We start from the raw sequence: 17,960 nt of genomic DNA on the forward strand, positions 1-17,960 counted from the left end.
TGATGCAGAGTGAAAGGAGCAGAGCCAGAAGAACACTGTACACAGAGACTGATATACTGTGGTAAAATCAAATGTAATGGACTTCTGTACCAGCAGCAATGCAATGACACAGGACAGTTCTGAGGGATTTATGGTAAAGAATGCTGCCCACATTCAGAGGAAGAACTGCAGGAGAGGAAACATATAAGAAAAACAACTGCTTGAACGCATGGGTTGAGGTGGACATGGTTGGGGATGTAGACTCAAAACTACCACACCAATGCAACTATCAACAATTTGGAAATAGGTCTTGATCAATGACACATGTTAAAACCAGTGGAAATGTGCATCACTCATGGGTGGGGGGAGTGAGTGCGGGGGGTGAAGGGGAAAGTAGGAGCATGAATCATGTAACCATGTTAAAAATGAATATTAATAAATGGTTAATAAAAAAAGACATTTAGGGAAATTGAAACACTTCAATTTATAATCTTAATCAGAACAGAGTCTTTATCCTTATAAACAATTAGTTTTCAGAATAGACTTCTAATGAAACCACAATTCATCAACTTATTTTTTAAAACCTTTGTATTCTATATTAAAAGCAATACTGTATATTGATTCCAAGGCAGAAGAGCAGTAAGGGCAAGACAATGGGAGTTAAGAGACTACTTGCCAAGGGTCACGCAGCTAGAAAGAGTCTGAAGTCAGATTTGAACCAGGAACTCCCATCATCAGGCCTGGCTCTCAATCCACTGAACCATCTAGGTGCTCCAATTTATCAACTTATTTTCTATTCCTCTTTAATATGAACAAGCTCCCTCACATTCGGTCTTTAGTCATACCTTATACACGAAAAAAAAAAAAGAGAAAGACTGCTGCTAGAAACTCCTGGGTCATTATCTATTCTAAATAGGAGAAAACATTGATGAAAAAAATGTGAAATGGAGAAACAAAGAGGTTCTTTTCTCTTTCACAGAATGTCAAAGTTCTAAGGAACTTCATTCATTTAGTCTAACCAATAATTCCTAGAAACATTTTCTCTATAACACACTCTATCCAACTTCTGCTTGGAAACGTCCAGTGAGAGTAAAACTCTCTACCTCAGTGATAACATGCTCCACTTTGAGATGCCTCTAAATATTAGGTAATATTGCCTTACCAAAATTTACCTCTCTGTACCTATACCCCACCCCAAAATTGCTCCTGCTTCTACCTTCTGAGTACAGAGTAAGTCTAATACCTCCAAAGCATTTAAGTAGTGTAAGATATTTATCATGACTTTCACAATTTCATTGTTTACCAGGTGAAATTTCCCCCCAGAATCTTTGATTATTCATCTCATGGGGTTTCCACCCTATTCCTCTGGATAATCACCAGTCTCCTTTTTGAAATATAGTGATGCCAACTTGAGCCTCAAACATCTTGAACAGGAAGACAAAAATTAAACTCGATAATCCCTAGGAAACAAAACTACATCATAAACCTTGTATTCTAATCAAAAGATGGCTGGCTTTTCATCTGATTTAAATGGGGCAAGATGGATCATAAATGAACCATTATCCAGGTCCCTTTTTATAAAATGGAGATGAAACTGTCGAATCTGCTATAATCTACTTCAATCACCCTTTCTCAAATTCTTACGATATTTACAAAATATCATGCTAAGACTGGAGATGTGATATAAAGACAGAATAAGACATAATTTCTACCATCATGGACCTCTTAGTCAAATGAGTTGTCTGACACAATCACAAATAACTGTAATTTGAAATCTTACCTGATAAGAAGTAGTGTAGCATGGCATAGCAAGTAAAGGATAGCTGAAGTCCAGAAGTCAATTGTGATGAAGTTATGCCCCTAAGAAATATTTTATTATGCTCTTTTTGCATCCCTGGTTTCTAATTTCCTAGCTATGTGATGATAGAAAAAATTCTTAACTGTTCAATGCCCTACAAATCTCATTGCAATTGCAAAAGATGTACTTCGGTAAAGAGAATTGCCATGCTGGGGTTTCCTACAACAACAAAATCAAAGATTTGAAACAGTGTGTGCAGGGGGGACAACGGGGACGGGTAACATCAGAAAGGTGCAAGCCAAGTGAAATATTAAGTCCAAAGGTGCAATATTGAATGCCAAATATGGGAAGGGAGGAGTCTGACAATGCTCAATAACTCAACATTTATTAATTGCCTTTTATGTGCCAGGTCATGCACTAATGGCTAGATATACAAAGACACAAGCAAACAAGCTTCTGCTCTCAAAGAGCTTACAATCTACTTTACATCTAATATATTCACCCAAACCAAACCAAACAAACAGAAAACATGTAAATATAAAATATAAAAAAAAAAATATGGCACCTAATGACTAGTGGATGAAGATAGGTCTCTTATAGGAGGAATTCTGAAAGGTCTAGAATTCCAGTCATAGGAGACAACCTGTGTAAAGGCACACATTTGGAAGACAGAATGTTATATATCAAGAACAAGTTGGAGTATGATGTATGTTTGATGGGGAGCAAGGGGAAACTCATCTGCAAACAAAGACTGGAGTCAGATTTTGAAGGCTTTTGAATTCTTAGCAGAAAAGGTTTTGTTTGCTGCTGGAACAATAGGAGGCCATTAAAACTTCTTGAGAATGAGAAACTTCTTGAGTGATCCAAACTATGTTTTATTAATGTCAAGAAAAAATTGGAGGAAGACAGTAGAGAAGAAGAATATTCTTAGTGTATGGAGATAGTAATGGACAAGCTACTCATCATATTAGGTGGCTCTGTGTACATCCCTCGTTCAGGCCTTTGGGCTAACTCATAAAAGGATAATAAGATCCAAGCAACATCAAAAGACTTATGAAGTGTTCCGTTCTCTAAAATCTGCTCTTGTGCCTGCTGAACCTTGCTGGCCCACAAACTTTCGTTGTGGCAGTTGCCCATGGTCTCTGGATTGCTTAGATCAGCAAAGGCTGAAGCAAGCCTCCTTCTACTCATATCAATCCATGCAAGAATACCACTTATACCACTTAAATTAATTTATAGCATTGAGAACCGATGTCACATAGTAAAAAGAACCTTGCTCTTAAAGTCAAAGAAGAGGGATGGAGTACATGACCTTGGACAAATCCATTAAGACTTCTGAACCCAAGTTTCCACATCTGTAAATGGAGATCAGGTTATTTGCTTACTTCACAAGATGTTATGAAGAAGAGTTTTGTAAAATCCTATGCAGAGGATAAATATGATAATATTTGTAAAGTGGTTAGCAGAGTGCCTGGCACACAATACAAATAAACAATCATGTCCCTCTCCCCATAGAAACATAAGCTATTAGAGCTGTGGTTTTTTCCTTTCAACTATGCCTTTAAAATTCTAATTCTGAAGGAATGAATAATGATTGGTGAAGATTAAAAAGTGCTAAGCTAGTAGCTACACAGAAATGCAAAAGTGGAACCTTGTGTGAATTTAATTTAATGGTTTTAAAAGAATTCTTTTTATTTTCATGTTGTTACAGCAATATTTTAAAATAGAAAACATGAGGACAAATTAGATAATTTATGTGCAACATTTTGAGGCCCTATGGGAAAATGTACCCTATAAATTCAAGGTATTATTATGTTATTATTATAATCTCCTGCTTATAATTGAAAATTAGATACACATTGAATACATTCGATCAATTTTTTATGCTGCTGGCTGCCATATTACCAATGTACCTGGATAAAGACATGCTGAGTTAAGAGCAGAAGTGTAGAGAAAGTCTCATCCTTTGTCTCTCTTTCCTGGGAAAATGTATTACATTACAATTTCCCTGGTGTGTTAAAATGATTTAATTTTATGAATTTCCACAGAAAGTATCATCTTTCCTCCACTGGTTTTAATGTACATTTCATACTGTCATTCAAAAGTCAGTGACCTAGAGTTGGGCAATCAGGTTGGGGTTTTTTGATTAAAGGCACTTGCTGATCTGGCAACCTTGGAAAGTCATGGGTGTTGGAAACCACTCTTTCTAGAGGGCTAAAGCCTCAGGGTCGTGACAAAGGCATCGTAAAACCTGTGCCTTGGTTCAGGGGGTGGAGGAGGGGAGAACACTGAAACGGTACAAGTTCCACTACAGTGACTATTTCCCATTGGAAAATGTAGGGTAATTATTTTACCTAGAGAGTGACAAAAAGGAGAATGTGAATTATGGGACCACTAGCACTGGGAAGTACTTGTGTCTTTCAGTCCAACCCAGAAAGCTAGATATTCCCTAGAGTCCAAGTTACTTCCAGATAGCAAGATAGGTATTACAGGAGGGACATTAACTCTTCCAACCCACTGAGATGATGCATTTATTGCTGTAAGGCACTAGCGGGTCTCTATAATTGCCTGAAAGTGCCTAATTTATTATCAAGACTGACTCTTTTGCAGGAATAATAGGATCCCATGAGAGAGATCATCTCCCCTCCTCCCACATTCCCCTAATTTAGACATAGAGGGGGTCAACACCGTTATCTCCTTATGCATGAAGGCTATATGAGCTATTCTAGGGCTTTTTCCCATATTCTTTGATGCTTCTAGGATCAAACCTTGGAACAGTTCTCATAAAGTATGTCAGATAAGAGAGCATAATGTCATCTAATACAAAATTTGGAATTATTGTCAGCATTCTATTACAGACTAATATGATCATTGCTAATGGATGAATCAAGTTCTACCAGAGATAATATTTGCATAGCATGTGGGAAAGAACTCTGAATGATGAGGTATCACTAAGTAGAGTTCTAAGACTAGCTCTACTACCAGATAAACATATCATGTTGAATGAGTCATTTTAGCTCTCTGAAGCCTCAATTTATTTATCTGCAAAAGGGGTATGATATTAATAATGTTGTACTTGACATTTGTGTAGCAATTTATGGTTTTGTAACAATTAAAATTCTCTGGAGAGTGTTTCTTAATTTTTAATTTTATAATTCTTGTTTATTAAATACCAAAAAGCAGACCAAAGAAGGAAGGGGAGGAGGGGAGAGAGAGACAGACAGACAGACAGGGATAAGTCACTTGCCAAGAGCCAGATTATATGGTCTCCTGAGCTCAAAGCTCCAGGAAAAAGCCCCAACTTCTGTTGCCTCCATCCGTTTATGCTCTCTGAAATGTCCCTTTCCCTATGATGTTAAGGTCTCTCAGATAGGAGGACTCAGACCTCAATCAGAACAAGAGACTGGTCTTCTGGACTCCAAGAGTCAGTTTCACAATGGCCCATGGCCAGAATTTCCTTACTTCATCTCTCAAGAAAGAAGTATCTATTCAGCTCACCATTAAACCCATCATCTTTAACAAAGACCTCAACAAAGGGATGAAGGACCAAACTCATTTTGATAGCCCAAGGAAGGAACTGTTTGAGCACCTATTTAGAATCAGGCTGTTTTTCAGGAGGGCTGAAAATCATTTCACAGAAAATATCCCAATTCAGTATTAATTTTCCATAGTTTTAAAGGCAATTTTATTCCTCAATTACTCTTAATAACCCTTTGAAGTAGGTAAAGGTATCATTATACCATATAAACATATCCATACACATACAAATATAAAATAACCATTTAATGGGAGATGAACAGAACACATATTATCCCAATGAGGAATCTGAACATTAGTTTTCTCATTCATCCAATACAAAGGTATTATTACTATTATTATTATTATCCCTAATTTTCCACCCTTTCAGAAAAGATAATGATTTCTTGTGTATGTGTGTGTGATGATGTGCATGTGTGTATATACATACAAACACATATAGTGTATGCTGTCTATATCCACATCAGATGGGGCGTGTCCCATTTTTTTAAGGGAAAAAGAGAACAGAATCCTCAAAGTACAAGCCTGTGGGTTTGATTTGTAATACTGCAGTAATTATAGAATGAATCTTTAAAGAGAAGGATGTCGAATATCTTACAAGGAATGCAGTGACTGCACAGAAGAGGTACAGCTTCACTAAGAACAAGTCATTCCAGCACTCTCATTTCTCTTTTTTCTTTTTTGTGGGCTTATTAAACTAGTAGATGAGGAGAATGTTGTGCATGTAGTTTACATAAATTTTTAGTCAAGCTTTTAATAAATTATCTCATTTGATTCTTGGTGGTAAAGATAAAGAGATAGAGACCAGGTAATAATAGAATCAGAAGGATTTAGAGACAGTTGCATGTTTGAACTCAAAGAGTAGTTATTAATGGCTCAATGGCACCACTGCAGGTGGTCTCCAATGGATCTACATTTGATCTTGTGCTCTTTCCTAATTTTTATCATTGACTTAGATAAAGGTAAAGAGAAGACCCTGACTAGGGCAATCCTAAGGGCCTTGAATCTATGCTATAGGAGCAGCAGTTGAAGGAATTAAAACAATAGAGGTGTGGTAGTAAATGTTTAACAAAGAGGTTCCTTTGGGGTGTTGGGGAGGAGAGAGCAGGGAAATGCATTCATTCAGCCTTTTCAGGTTAATCTGTATTATTTATACTTATTTAGTTCAGATAATCAAAAAAAATTTAATAATAATAAAAATAATCTAGATAATCAAGAAAAATAATCAAGAAAAAATAAACCAAGTCCAGATTTGTAGTGATTATCCATTTCTGAGATATAATTGCTCCTACTGATAGCAAGTGAGCTACCCCTACCTGTCATGGATATGGACTGTACTCTGGTTTACTTTGACTGAGCTGACCTTACCTGCAGCATGGTGACCAACCACCTATGAAAGTATCTTCCTCAATTTCCTTGCCTGAAATTTCCATGAAACTCATTCCTTGCCTCTGAAGTGCTAAACAACATGCTATGGCTACTTGAGAGGGTTGGGAGATCAAACCGTTATCATTCATTAACACCTTAGCTGGAATTAATTTGTACAATTAAACAAGTAGCAGAAATGTCAATGTCTTCTCAGTTATCTACATACACACCAACCCTGGGAAATTTTGAATCCTAAACTACTTTCTCTCTTTACCTCAACATGGTTTTCTTCTCAAATTGACAATTTTTATACCTAAAGTTTGCAAAAAACCGTAGGGAGGATCTTAGGTTGAGGAATTCAACACAAATTATCTCAATTAAGCCTAATAACAACCCAGAGAAGGAGATGCAACATTACTATTATTCCATTTTACAGATGAGAAAACTGAGGCCCAAAAAGCTTGAGTGATTTACTTAAGTGATTTAAATTACCAAGAGTCATAGGTGGGATTTGAATTTAGATCTTGCTAGATCAAAGCAAAGAACTTGCTGACTCAAAATTGCATTTATTATGGATTCTAATCTAGTTTTAATATTTGCATTAGCCAAACACAGGCAAGAAGGTAGAACTTCTGAGAAAAAAAGTCATCATAAACATTATAGTGCAAATACATATGATGTTTCTTTTGAGTATTGTATTCTGGAATTAGATCATAAGTAACTTGAGGGTAATAATTGTCTGTTTTTATTTGTACTTGTATCCTCAGTGTTTAGGTTGTAGCAGGAGCTTAATAAATATTAATTTACTGACTCACTATGAGGACAATCTCTCATTACCTTCTAAATTGGAATCAGAAATAAAGACTAGAAATATATTAAACTTAGAGTCTGGAAACTCTAATCTCAGTTTCCATTTCTGTCACTCCACTAGCTATGTGATGTTAGTCAAATCATTTCTATAGCAATTTACAAAGTGGGTTTTTTTTTTCAAAACAACTTATTATAGCTAGTTCTACTGTTATTATCCCAGTCAATAGAGTAGTACAGCATTTAGGTGGTGCAGTGGAAAGAGTGCTGACCCTGGAGTTAGGAAGACTCCTCTTCTTCAGTTCAAATCTAACCTCAGACGTTTAGTAGCTGTGTTACCCTATTTGCCTCAATTTCCTTATCAGTCAAATAAACTGGAGAAGGAATGGCAAACTACTCCAGTATCTTTGTAATGAAAACATCAGAAGGAGTCACCAAGAGTCAGGTATAACTGAAAAATGAATAAAATTGAGTCATGGATGGAGAGAAGGTCTCATTTTGTGGATGGTGAATTGAGATCCAAGGACACAAATGGACTTGCCAAATCTAGTTTTCAAGTGAGGAAACTAAAGCTCAGGGAGATCAAAAGACTTTCTCCAAATCATCTAGCTAGTGATGAATGCTGAAATGATGGCACTAAGACTGCAACCCAGGTCTTTGGACTAATGTCCAATGAGTTCTTCCACTCTTCTCTATAGCCATTACTAATTTTTTTAGATAAGAAAACCGAAGACCACACACACACACACACACACAAAAGATTGCCTAATGTCATACAACAATACTCTTTAAAAATAATAATAAAAGTAATAATAATTTCATAAATGACCTACAATTACTTCTAGGGCTCATTTGACTTCAACATTACAAAATGGCTGGCAGTATAATCAAGGATAATAATAGGTCACTTAATGCCTAACTAATAGAAAGCTATTTTCTCAGAGAAAGAGAATGAGCAAAGTCATTTACCATGACAATTCTGTTAAGTACTAAAGAGCTATGATAGAAAGGCCTAAGAACTCTGGACATTAAACATATGGAAGGCCTGTCTTGTCTATAATAGTCTGTGTGTGTGTGTGTCCCTCTTTCTATCTCTTTCTTTCTGTCTCTATCTCTGTTTCTCTGTATGTCTCTCTCTTTTGTCTCTCTGTCTCTTTAATTCTAGAGTCAATGATAACCTTCAACAAAGTATAGATTTTCTTTTCTCTTATTAATTAATTTGTTTATTTGCTGCATTAAAATTTCCAAGTTCTTTTTTTAAAGCTGATCTTTTTTTTTAATAAGTAGATTACCTTGAGAAAATTAAAAGTGTACCTTCCTCTTCCCATAAAACCAAAGATTGTTGTCACTGATTTGGAAATAATACATAGATTTTTGTTATTATGTTCAGAACTGATTTTTCTGCTTAATTTCAATATATTCTCCCACTAGAATCTCAGCTGTGCATTTGTAAAAGGTCAGAGACATAAACAATTTGAATAATATCCTGGGCCTTATTGTACCTGTCAATTGCGCTAAACACATATGTCCACTTTTAAATGTACATTTCCACTATTTTATTTTTCAATAAACTGTCCCATGGGAGGACTTGCAGTCGAAATACACAGCTGCCCTCTTGCATTGTGCTCACTCTGTCTGTGTGAAAGCTATTTAGATGGCATTCTTTATGTAAATGAAATATTCCAATTACCTTCAGTCAGATAGAGGTTCTTTGTTCTTAGCCAGAGACACAGCAAAGGCCTGGGCATCTTGGGCTTCCATCTCAAATTTACCACTGCTTTATATTAAAATACTGATGATTAGCCAATGTTGTGATGTTTGGAAATTAATGCTAGGGTGTTTGAAATTCTTAGCAGAGATGCCAGGAAATCTAGAGATTTTTAGTCATATGACTTTACATATCCATCTAGAAACAGAAAGACTTGATCATCACCACTATCTGTCCAGCACTCCCAGTGTTCAAGGAATGATAGAATGGAAGAGTAAGAGGGAAACTAAGATGTTATCCAGTCAATCTACATCTGAACAGAAAATCATTTTATAGTGTCATAAAGTGGTTACCCAGACTCTACAGGGAAGGGTTCTAGAAATGGAAAAGTTACTATGTCCTGAGGCAGGCCATTCCACTTCTACATATCTCTGATTTTTGGAAATGGTTGTTTAGATGCTTTGTAAAAATTGCAGTAAGAGCTTGGCCTGCGAATCCCTAATACCTAACTCTCAGTCTCCAGATAATATAAAACTTCTATCACTGGCATAATAATTTAAAGCTCTCTTTCTCTGCATATAAGAAGACTCTAAATAATTATACAAATAAAGTTAACAAGCATTTATTAAGTAGCTACCATATGTCAGGCACTGTGGTAAGTCCTAGAAAGACAAAAAAAGGCAAAACCAGTCTATTCCTTCAAGTAGCTCACAATCTAGTCAAGGAGACAACATGTCAACAGCTATGGACAACTAAAACATCATACTGGATAAATGAGAGATAATCACTAGGTGAAAGCATTAGCATTAAAGAAGGTTGATAAAGGCTTCTTGCAGAAGCTGGGATTTTAGCTAGTACTTGAAGGAAATCAGGGAAGCCAGGAGGTAGAGATGAAAAGGGAGAGCATTTCAGGCATGAAGGACAGCCAGATAAAAATGCCTGGTGTCTGAAAATTAAATGTCTTTTTCAAGGAACGATAGGAGTCTGGTGTCACTGGATCACAGGCTATTTGGGGATGAGAAAGATATAAAAAAACTAGAAAGATAGGAGTAGGTCAGATTATGAAGGCCTTTAAAAACTTAACTGAAGACTATTTATTTGAGGCTAGTGGTAATGGGATACATTGGAGTTTATTGAATAGTAGAGGTAATATGGTCCCCTTAAATTTTTTTATTGGTAGTTGAATGGAGGTTGGATTGGAGTGGGAAAAAATTTGAGGCAGGGGAACCAATTAGAAAGTTAATACAGTAGTCTAGAGATAGATTATGAGGCCCCACACCTGGGTGGTAGCAGTATATCAGAGGAGAGAAGGGGGCATATAAGAAAGATGCTATAAAGATGAAATCGGCAAGAATTAGTAATCAATTGCATGGAGTGGGAGGGTTCAGAGAGGATGAGTGAAGGATGAATCCATAGTTGTGAACCTCAACTATGAGGGTGGCAGTTCCCTCAACAGTAATCAAAATAAGCTAATATGTTGAACCTATATGAAAATGTTTGCCTCATTCCATCTCGATTGTATACCATCTTTCTGATAATTTCTGGAGAACCTTAATACATAAAGACCAATACATTATGGCACAGTCGAATGCAATAGACTTTTCTACTAGCAGCAATACAATGATCCAGGACAATCCAGAGGGACTTATGAGAAAGAATACTGTCCACATACAGAGAAAGAACTGTGGGAACAGAAATGCAGAAGAAAAACATATGATTGTAGCAACATTATTATGCCATAATGTATCAGTCTTTGTCTTTAATGTTCTTCTGGTTCTGCTCCTTTCACTTTGCATCAATTCCTGGAGGTTGTTCCAGTTCACATGGAATTCCTCCAGTTCATCATTCTTTTCAGCACAATAATATTCCATCACCATCAGATACCACAATTTGTTCAATCGATGGACCCCCTCCACATTTTCTAATTTTTTGCCACCACAGAGTGTGGCTATGAATATTTTTGTACAAGTCTTTTTCCTTATTATATCTTTGGGGTACAAACCCAGCAGTGGTATGGCTGGGGCAAAGGTTAAGCATTCTTTTAAAGCCTTTTTTGCATAGTTCCAAACTGACCTCCAGAATAGCTATATCAATTCACAACTCCATCAGCATCCCAATTTTGCCACATTCCCTCCAACATTTATCACAGTAAAGAAAACTTTGGGGAGATAGATGTGCTTCTGAGATGACAATGCTGTTTTCCAATAGTTCTTTCCCACTCAGGTCTGAGAAAGCCATAGACTCATGAACAACTAAAAGCACAATTGACTAATATCTAGGAGCTTGAAGCTAATTGTTTTTGAGGTGCATCCCTCAATGCCCTTTGTATAGTTCTCTCATCTTACTCACTGTACCTACATTGGGTTGGTCACCACTGGCAATCACTTCAGTTCACTGGAGAACCTAGTGAGCACCAAATCCTAGACTGAGCAATGGGAGGAGAGGGAGTCAATACACACTGACTCACTTAACATAAAATGTTAAAAATCCAAGGGGAGCTTTTGACCAATCTTATGATTGATTTCTTTCCAGAGAAGAAATTCTCTCTATCATTCAGGTCAGCATTTGCCTTTCAATAAATAATTCTGGAGATCTGCTTGATACATTGAGAGGTAAAGTGACTTGGCCAAAGTCACACTGTAATTATGGATTCAGAATTGTACTTTAATCAGCATTGAATATCTACAACTCTTCCTCAGAGTTTTTGTATTTATTTGAAATTTGAATCAATGTTTTTTGTGCCTTTCAAGACAGGTAAGGGAAAGAGAACTGGACTGGAACCAAAAGATAAATGACTCTGAATACTATGATTGTTGGAAAGTTATTTAACCTCTTTGGCCCATTTTCTTCACCTGTAAAATGGGGATAATAATATTTGTTGTACCTATTGTGTTATTGTGAGGATTGAATGTAAAGTGTTTCTTTCATAAGCCGAATTTTGCCAGATAAAATACATCCCCAAAGCCTTAATGCCATCTTTAAGTTATTGAAGCTTAAGATTGTGCTAAGACTTTTGGGATACTTATATAGTAAATTATTTCTGCTATTTAGAGTTTGGATTTTACATTTGCATGTGAGATAAATTTAATAGAAACTTAGCAAATGATTTATCACATGCTAGATCTTTCATTGTGTTTTTAAAAGGGACAGATGGGGGGATCAACTGGGTAGCTCAGTGGCTTAAGAGCTAGGCCTAGAGATGGGAGGTCCAAGATTCAAATCTCACCTCAGATACTTCCCAGCTGTGTGACCAAGTCACTTAACCACAAATGCCTAGCCCTTACTACTCTTCTGCCTTGGAATGAATCTGTATTATTGATTCTAAGGCAGAAAGTAAGGGTTTAAAAAAAAGAGGGTGGGAGTTGTAGTTGGAGTGGCTAGGTAGCACAGTGGATATATCACTAGGATTGGAAAGGGGAGATTCTAGATTCAAATCTGGCCTCATATACTTCCTAGTTGTGTGACCTTGGACAACTTACTTAACTCCATTTACCTAGCTCTTGATTTTCTGACTTAGAGTTGTTACTAAAGATGAAAGAGTATTTTTAAAGAGGAGGAGTACATTGTTGGCAGAACTGTGAACTGCTTCAACCATTTTGCATATCAATCTGGAATTATACTCTAAGATTTATAAAATTGTGTATAAATCTTTTGACTCAGTAATACCACTATTGGGTTTATTTTCTAAGGTGATCAAAGGAAAAGAAAGCAAATGTTCTAAAATTTTTGTAGCAGCTCTTTTTGTGGTAATGAAGAACTGGAAACCGAATGGATGACATCAATTGGGGAATAAATTAACAAGCTGGTTTATATGCTTGTAAAGAAATATTATTGTATCATAAGAAATGACAAATAAAGTGATCACAAAAAAAAAACACCTTGAAAGACTTCTATGAAGTGATGCAAAGTGAAGTAAGTAGAACCAGAAGAACATTGTACAAAGAAACAATAATGTATGATGATCAATTGTAAATGAGTTAATTATTTTCAATAAGGCAAGAATCCAGGACAATTTCAAGAGATGATGAAAAAGGATAACTACCAGCACAGAAAGAATAGACAAAGTCCTAATGCAGTTTGAAACATATAATTCTTCACTTTATTTCCTCCATGAATTTTTCTGTAAGCAATATGTTTCTTGTTTCTCGACATGACAAATGGAGAAAAACATATTGTATGATAATATATGTACAATATATCATATTACCTTCCTTCTTAACGAAGAAGAGTGAGATGGGAAGGGGGGGAAGACATAGATTTTTAGACATAGCTAATGTGAGAGTTTGTTTCTCTTGGATAAGCATATTTATTATAACATTGCATATTTATAATAAATCACATGCATTCTATTATTATATTACATATTATATTAAAAATAAAAATAAATATGTTTTCAAAAATAAATAAATAAGAAGAGATAGCCAATTTTCAACAATACAACCATCATCATCCTCACACTACACTACAATCACCCCTATTATATCATCTTCAGAACTCATGTTAACATCACCATCAAATCACCACCATTAAAACAACACAATCCACTATAATTGCTTCAGTGTCCAGTTATGCAAAACATTGTATTAAATTTCATACAAAGGAAAATAAATATGTACCACTGTTTACACCATAATTTAGGACAAGAATGTAGAAGGGCAAAGAAACCTAGAGGGGGGTGGCTGAATCAACATGCAAGTTAATATGATGAGCAAAGACAAATAAATATCTGTGTACTTAAAACCATAAGCAGCATTTTAAGGAGATTTACAAAGTTCTATCCTTACATCAACCTCTTGAGGAAAGCAAGACAGGTTTTATCATCCCCTTTTTAAAAAATAACGAACATAAGACTTAGAAAAGGTTAGATGGCGTGCCCAAATTTACACAGGAATTAAACTAAGGCAGAATTCAAATGTGCATCTCCCATTTCTGAGTCAGAGGTGGATTATAAATCTGAGGTGCTTTCCACTAAACTAAAACTACCTCTCTCTACTTAAAGATGGCTTTTCTAAAGATCATTTGAAAGTCAATCATTAAGAACTAGGAGTCCATTTTTACATGCAAAATACACATGAAAATTACTCAGGATAGCCCACCCAAAATTATTCATCCCCTAATCTATATTCCTGATAAGATCAATAGAAAACAATAATGCCAGTAATGGTAATAAAACAAAACAGAAAAAAGTCATTTAGAAATAGTGTGGTTTTTATCTTGATTTCTAATAGTTAAAGGACTTATTTAGAAGTGGATCAGGAATGAGGTGGAAATATTCATAGCAACTGAGAATAGGATTTTTGAGTCCTTCAAGAGATTAGATTCTTAATTTATATATAATTGTACTTCAAAACTAATATAACATTTTCTTTGATATAGGTGTATCACAGACAGTACTCTATTGCAATCCCTGCTCTAATACACTCTAATATACCCAAGTGAACATCCAGCTATCCAAAGACAGTAAAGAAAGGGAATCTACCCATCTGGAGGCAAGTCCTATTTTTATATAGCTCTAATTATTGGAAGTTTTTTTGTTTGTTTCCAGAAATCATGCTTAAAATGACTGACGTAATCATAAATTTTATGCTTAGATTCACATTTCTCAAATGAAAGAAAATTGCCTTTATTAAGTGATTTTTGGGTGGTGCTTAATAATGTCCAACTCTTAGTGATGCCATTTGGAATTTTCCTGGCAAAGATACTGGAGTGATTTGCTATTTCCTTCTCCAATTGATTTTACAGATAAGGCTATAGAAGTAAATAGGGTTAAGTGACTTGCCCAGGATAACACAACTAGGAAACTGGAATTCAACTCAGGTCTTTTTGAGTCCAGGCCCTGTGCTGGATCTACTTACAATCTATCAACAGCAAATATGAATACAAAGGGAGAGATAGTTCCCTTCCTCAAGTAGTTTACCTGCTAATAGGGGAAGTGGTCTTCAGACACTTTTTGGAAAAGTCTTTTTTGGAAAGTCACAAGGACCATAAGTGGAGCCAATAAGGGAAATGATTGATCATTATTTCCAGTAACAATGGCAGCACTGATCTGGAGGCACTTTCAGAGTTGGAAAGTATAGAACATATTCGTACATGTGAGAAAGAAATTGATGGAGGTGTAAATATCGAGCACTGAAGGATAGAGAGGAAAAAAAATTATATATGATTCATCATATTAGACAGTTCCATATGCAGGCTATCAGGAGGCATCACTGGCAAAAGATAATTTGGCTGCTTTCCTGAGTGAGTTGTAGCACGTATAAACTACCAGTAATTTGGTAATTAGCCAATATTCAGGAGTTGGGTGCTGGTAACTTTGGGATCAATTTTCTGCATATGTAGTTTAAAAACAAAGGAATGAGTTTCTAAGACTAGCAATTTCAGGAATGTTAGAGACAAATGGAGAGATAATTTTAAGTAAGGATCTTATCAAATACTCCTTAAATCAACTACTTAAGCAGCTGCCTGCCCTTCTGTATCTAAGAAAAGCTATTCACTTTATCAAGCATAGACCTGTGACAAAAACAAAGGCTTAGGACTCTCTTATCTTCTAGTAGATACCCAATGAGTTCTCTTTTGGTGCAATCAAGCTTAAAAAAAGAGGGTGTTTTTTTCCATCAAAGTCTTTGCTCTGAGTGTGGGTCTTTTCCTTCTTTTCCTATAGGTCCTCTCCATCACTGCCTTTTGGTGTTTCTCTCTTTTTCCTCCACTGTCAAATGAAATTTGGAAAACAGCCATTTCCAATTCAGGCCTAAACTCTAGTCCACATAGGAGAACTTTTTCAGGCTATAGTCTCTATATAACCCTCATGTTACCCACTTCTCTGACTCATTCTTAAAGCTCTGTACAATTCCTTTAAGGATCTTCTGTTATCACCCTCCTTTTAGTCCATAGGCTTTCATATTGGGTCTATAGGACTCCCTTATAATCTAACCTGCTGTTACACTCCAGTCTTTTGGGGAATCCTTTTTAGGCCCTGAATGTAAAATACCAATAATGTTACAACAACTGGCATTTATAAAGCATTTGATTGCTTTGAAGCACAATCTCACCTGATTCTGTGAGGTATTTATTGTAAGCATGATCATTCCCCATTTTATATCTGAAGAAATTAAGGCTCCATCAAGCTAAACAGTTGACTAAAACTGTTTACTAAATAGTTTACAAAGTTATCAGCCTTATCCAGCCAAGGGTCCTGGACTTCCAGCCCATTTGCTTTCCTCTTTAGGCACCAGGCTCACATCTATTAGCTTCTGATCAGAGCTACCCTGATTTTGTAGCCACCTATCCTACCAATATTGCTGGAATTTTTCAGGTATTTATTAAAGAACTGACATTTGCAAGTTTTATACAGAAACCATTAGTTGGGAGTCTACTCTCAATTCGCCTTCATTTTGAGAGGAAGGAAGGAAAGGTAATAACCAAATAATACATTTTCACTCAGTTTTTAGAAGTTTCAGGGAAGAGAAGTGCAGAGACAAGTCATCCGTAGCTTTCTTCTCCCCCCTTATCACTTCATAGAAGGACTAGATGTGCAAATTTGGCTTCTCCACATACACATGCAACTTGCCTGCCTAAAAAAAGAACAGTCCATCTAGTTTGACTAAAGAGAACCCAGATGTGTTGATGAATGGGAAAGAAGAGGAGGGGGAAAGATTGAAACAATCCTTTGCTTTTCATTGTCCAAAATTCTTCAGAATGCTACTGACCTAGGACATATGACAGTAGCACCTCAGGCCAGGGGAAATATGGCCAAATAGGAGGCCTCATTCTGTTAGTACACCTAGTTCTTGGCAACCAGTTTCCTTTTGAAACAGGAGGATTCACAACAAAACAAAGACTCAGCAACACAGCTGCAGTCAGGGAGTCTGTGGGGCAGCTTCCAAGTTAGTATGGATCGATGTATTTCAGAAGAAAGAAGGCAAAACCATACCAAACCCTTCTCACCTCCCCAGTCAGCATTACTCAATCCCTGTATGTGTCTCAAATACCATTTGTACTGTTTATAAATAGCTCCAGACCCAATAATGCCAAACAAACCTTCTGCACCTGCCAGGGCTTAAATGCCTCTTTAGATGCTGCAGGTTTCTAGGTAACCAAATCCTGCTAAAACCTAGGCTTGGGTTGGGGCAACCAGCTATTTTTCTGGTGTCTTTCCTTGGGAATTCTTTTAAATGGTAGTATTGAAGTAATCAATAGGATAGTCTTATCAAGTCCTTGAAAAACCCGAAGCAAAAACATCTTGTAGCAAGCCATCCTAGATCATGTCATCAGCAGAACATCACCCAGCTGGGTAAGGGGAGATGAACATGAGGAAGAGTGGCAGCATATAGAGACACTAGAAAAGATTGGATTCCTTATAAGGTCATAGCATGTCAGATCTAAAGGAACCTTAGAAGTCTTCTAATTTTCTCCCCCTCTCCCTTCCCCTCACCTTTAATAGGTGAAGCAACTGAGGCCTAAAGTAACTTGGTCCAGTTCACAAATACTAAAGAACTCCCACAGCAGGCACTCTCTGTACCACATAGATCCTAATCCTTAAAGGTAGTAATAGTGGAAAGAATATGTATTGATAAGGTCCTCTATGTTCTCCAAATCCCTTGAGGTACATTAGGTCATCTCATCTTTACAATAGTCACCTGAATAGTGCAAATATCAAATTCAGTTCAATTCAATTCAGCAAATGTTTATTATATATCTAGTATGGATAAGATATTATGAGAGACCCTGGCAATACAGGAAGGAAGGAAGGAAGGAAGGAAGGAA

The sequence above is a fragment of the Gracilinanus agilis genome, chromosome 1 (assembly GCF_016433145.1).
Source record: "Gracilinanus agilis isolate LMUSP501 chromosome 1, AgileGrace, whole genome shotgun sequence".
Classification (NCBI taxonomy): domain Eukaryota; kingdom Metazoa; phylum Chordata; class Mammalia; order Didelphimorphia; family Didelphidae; genus Gracilinanus; species Gracilinanus agilis.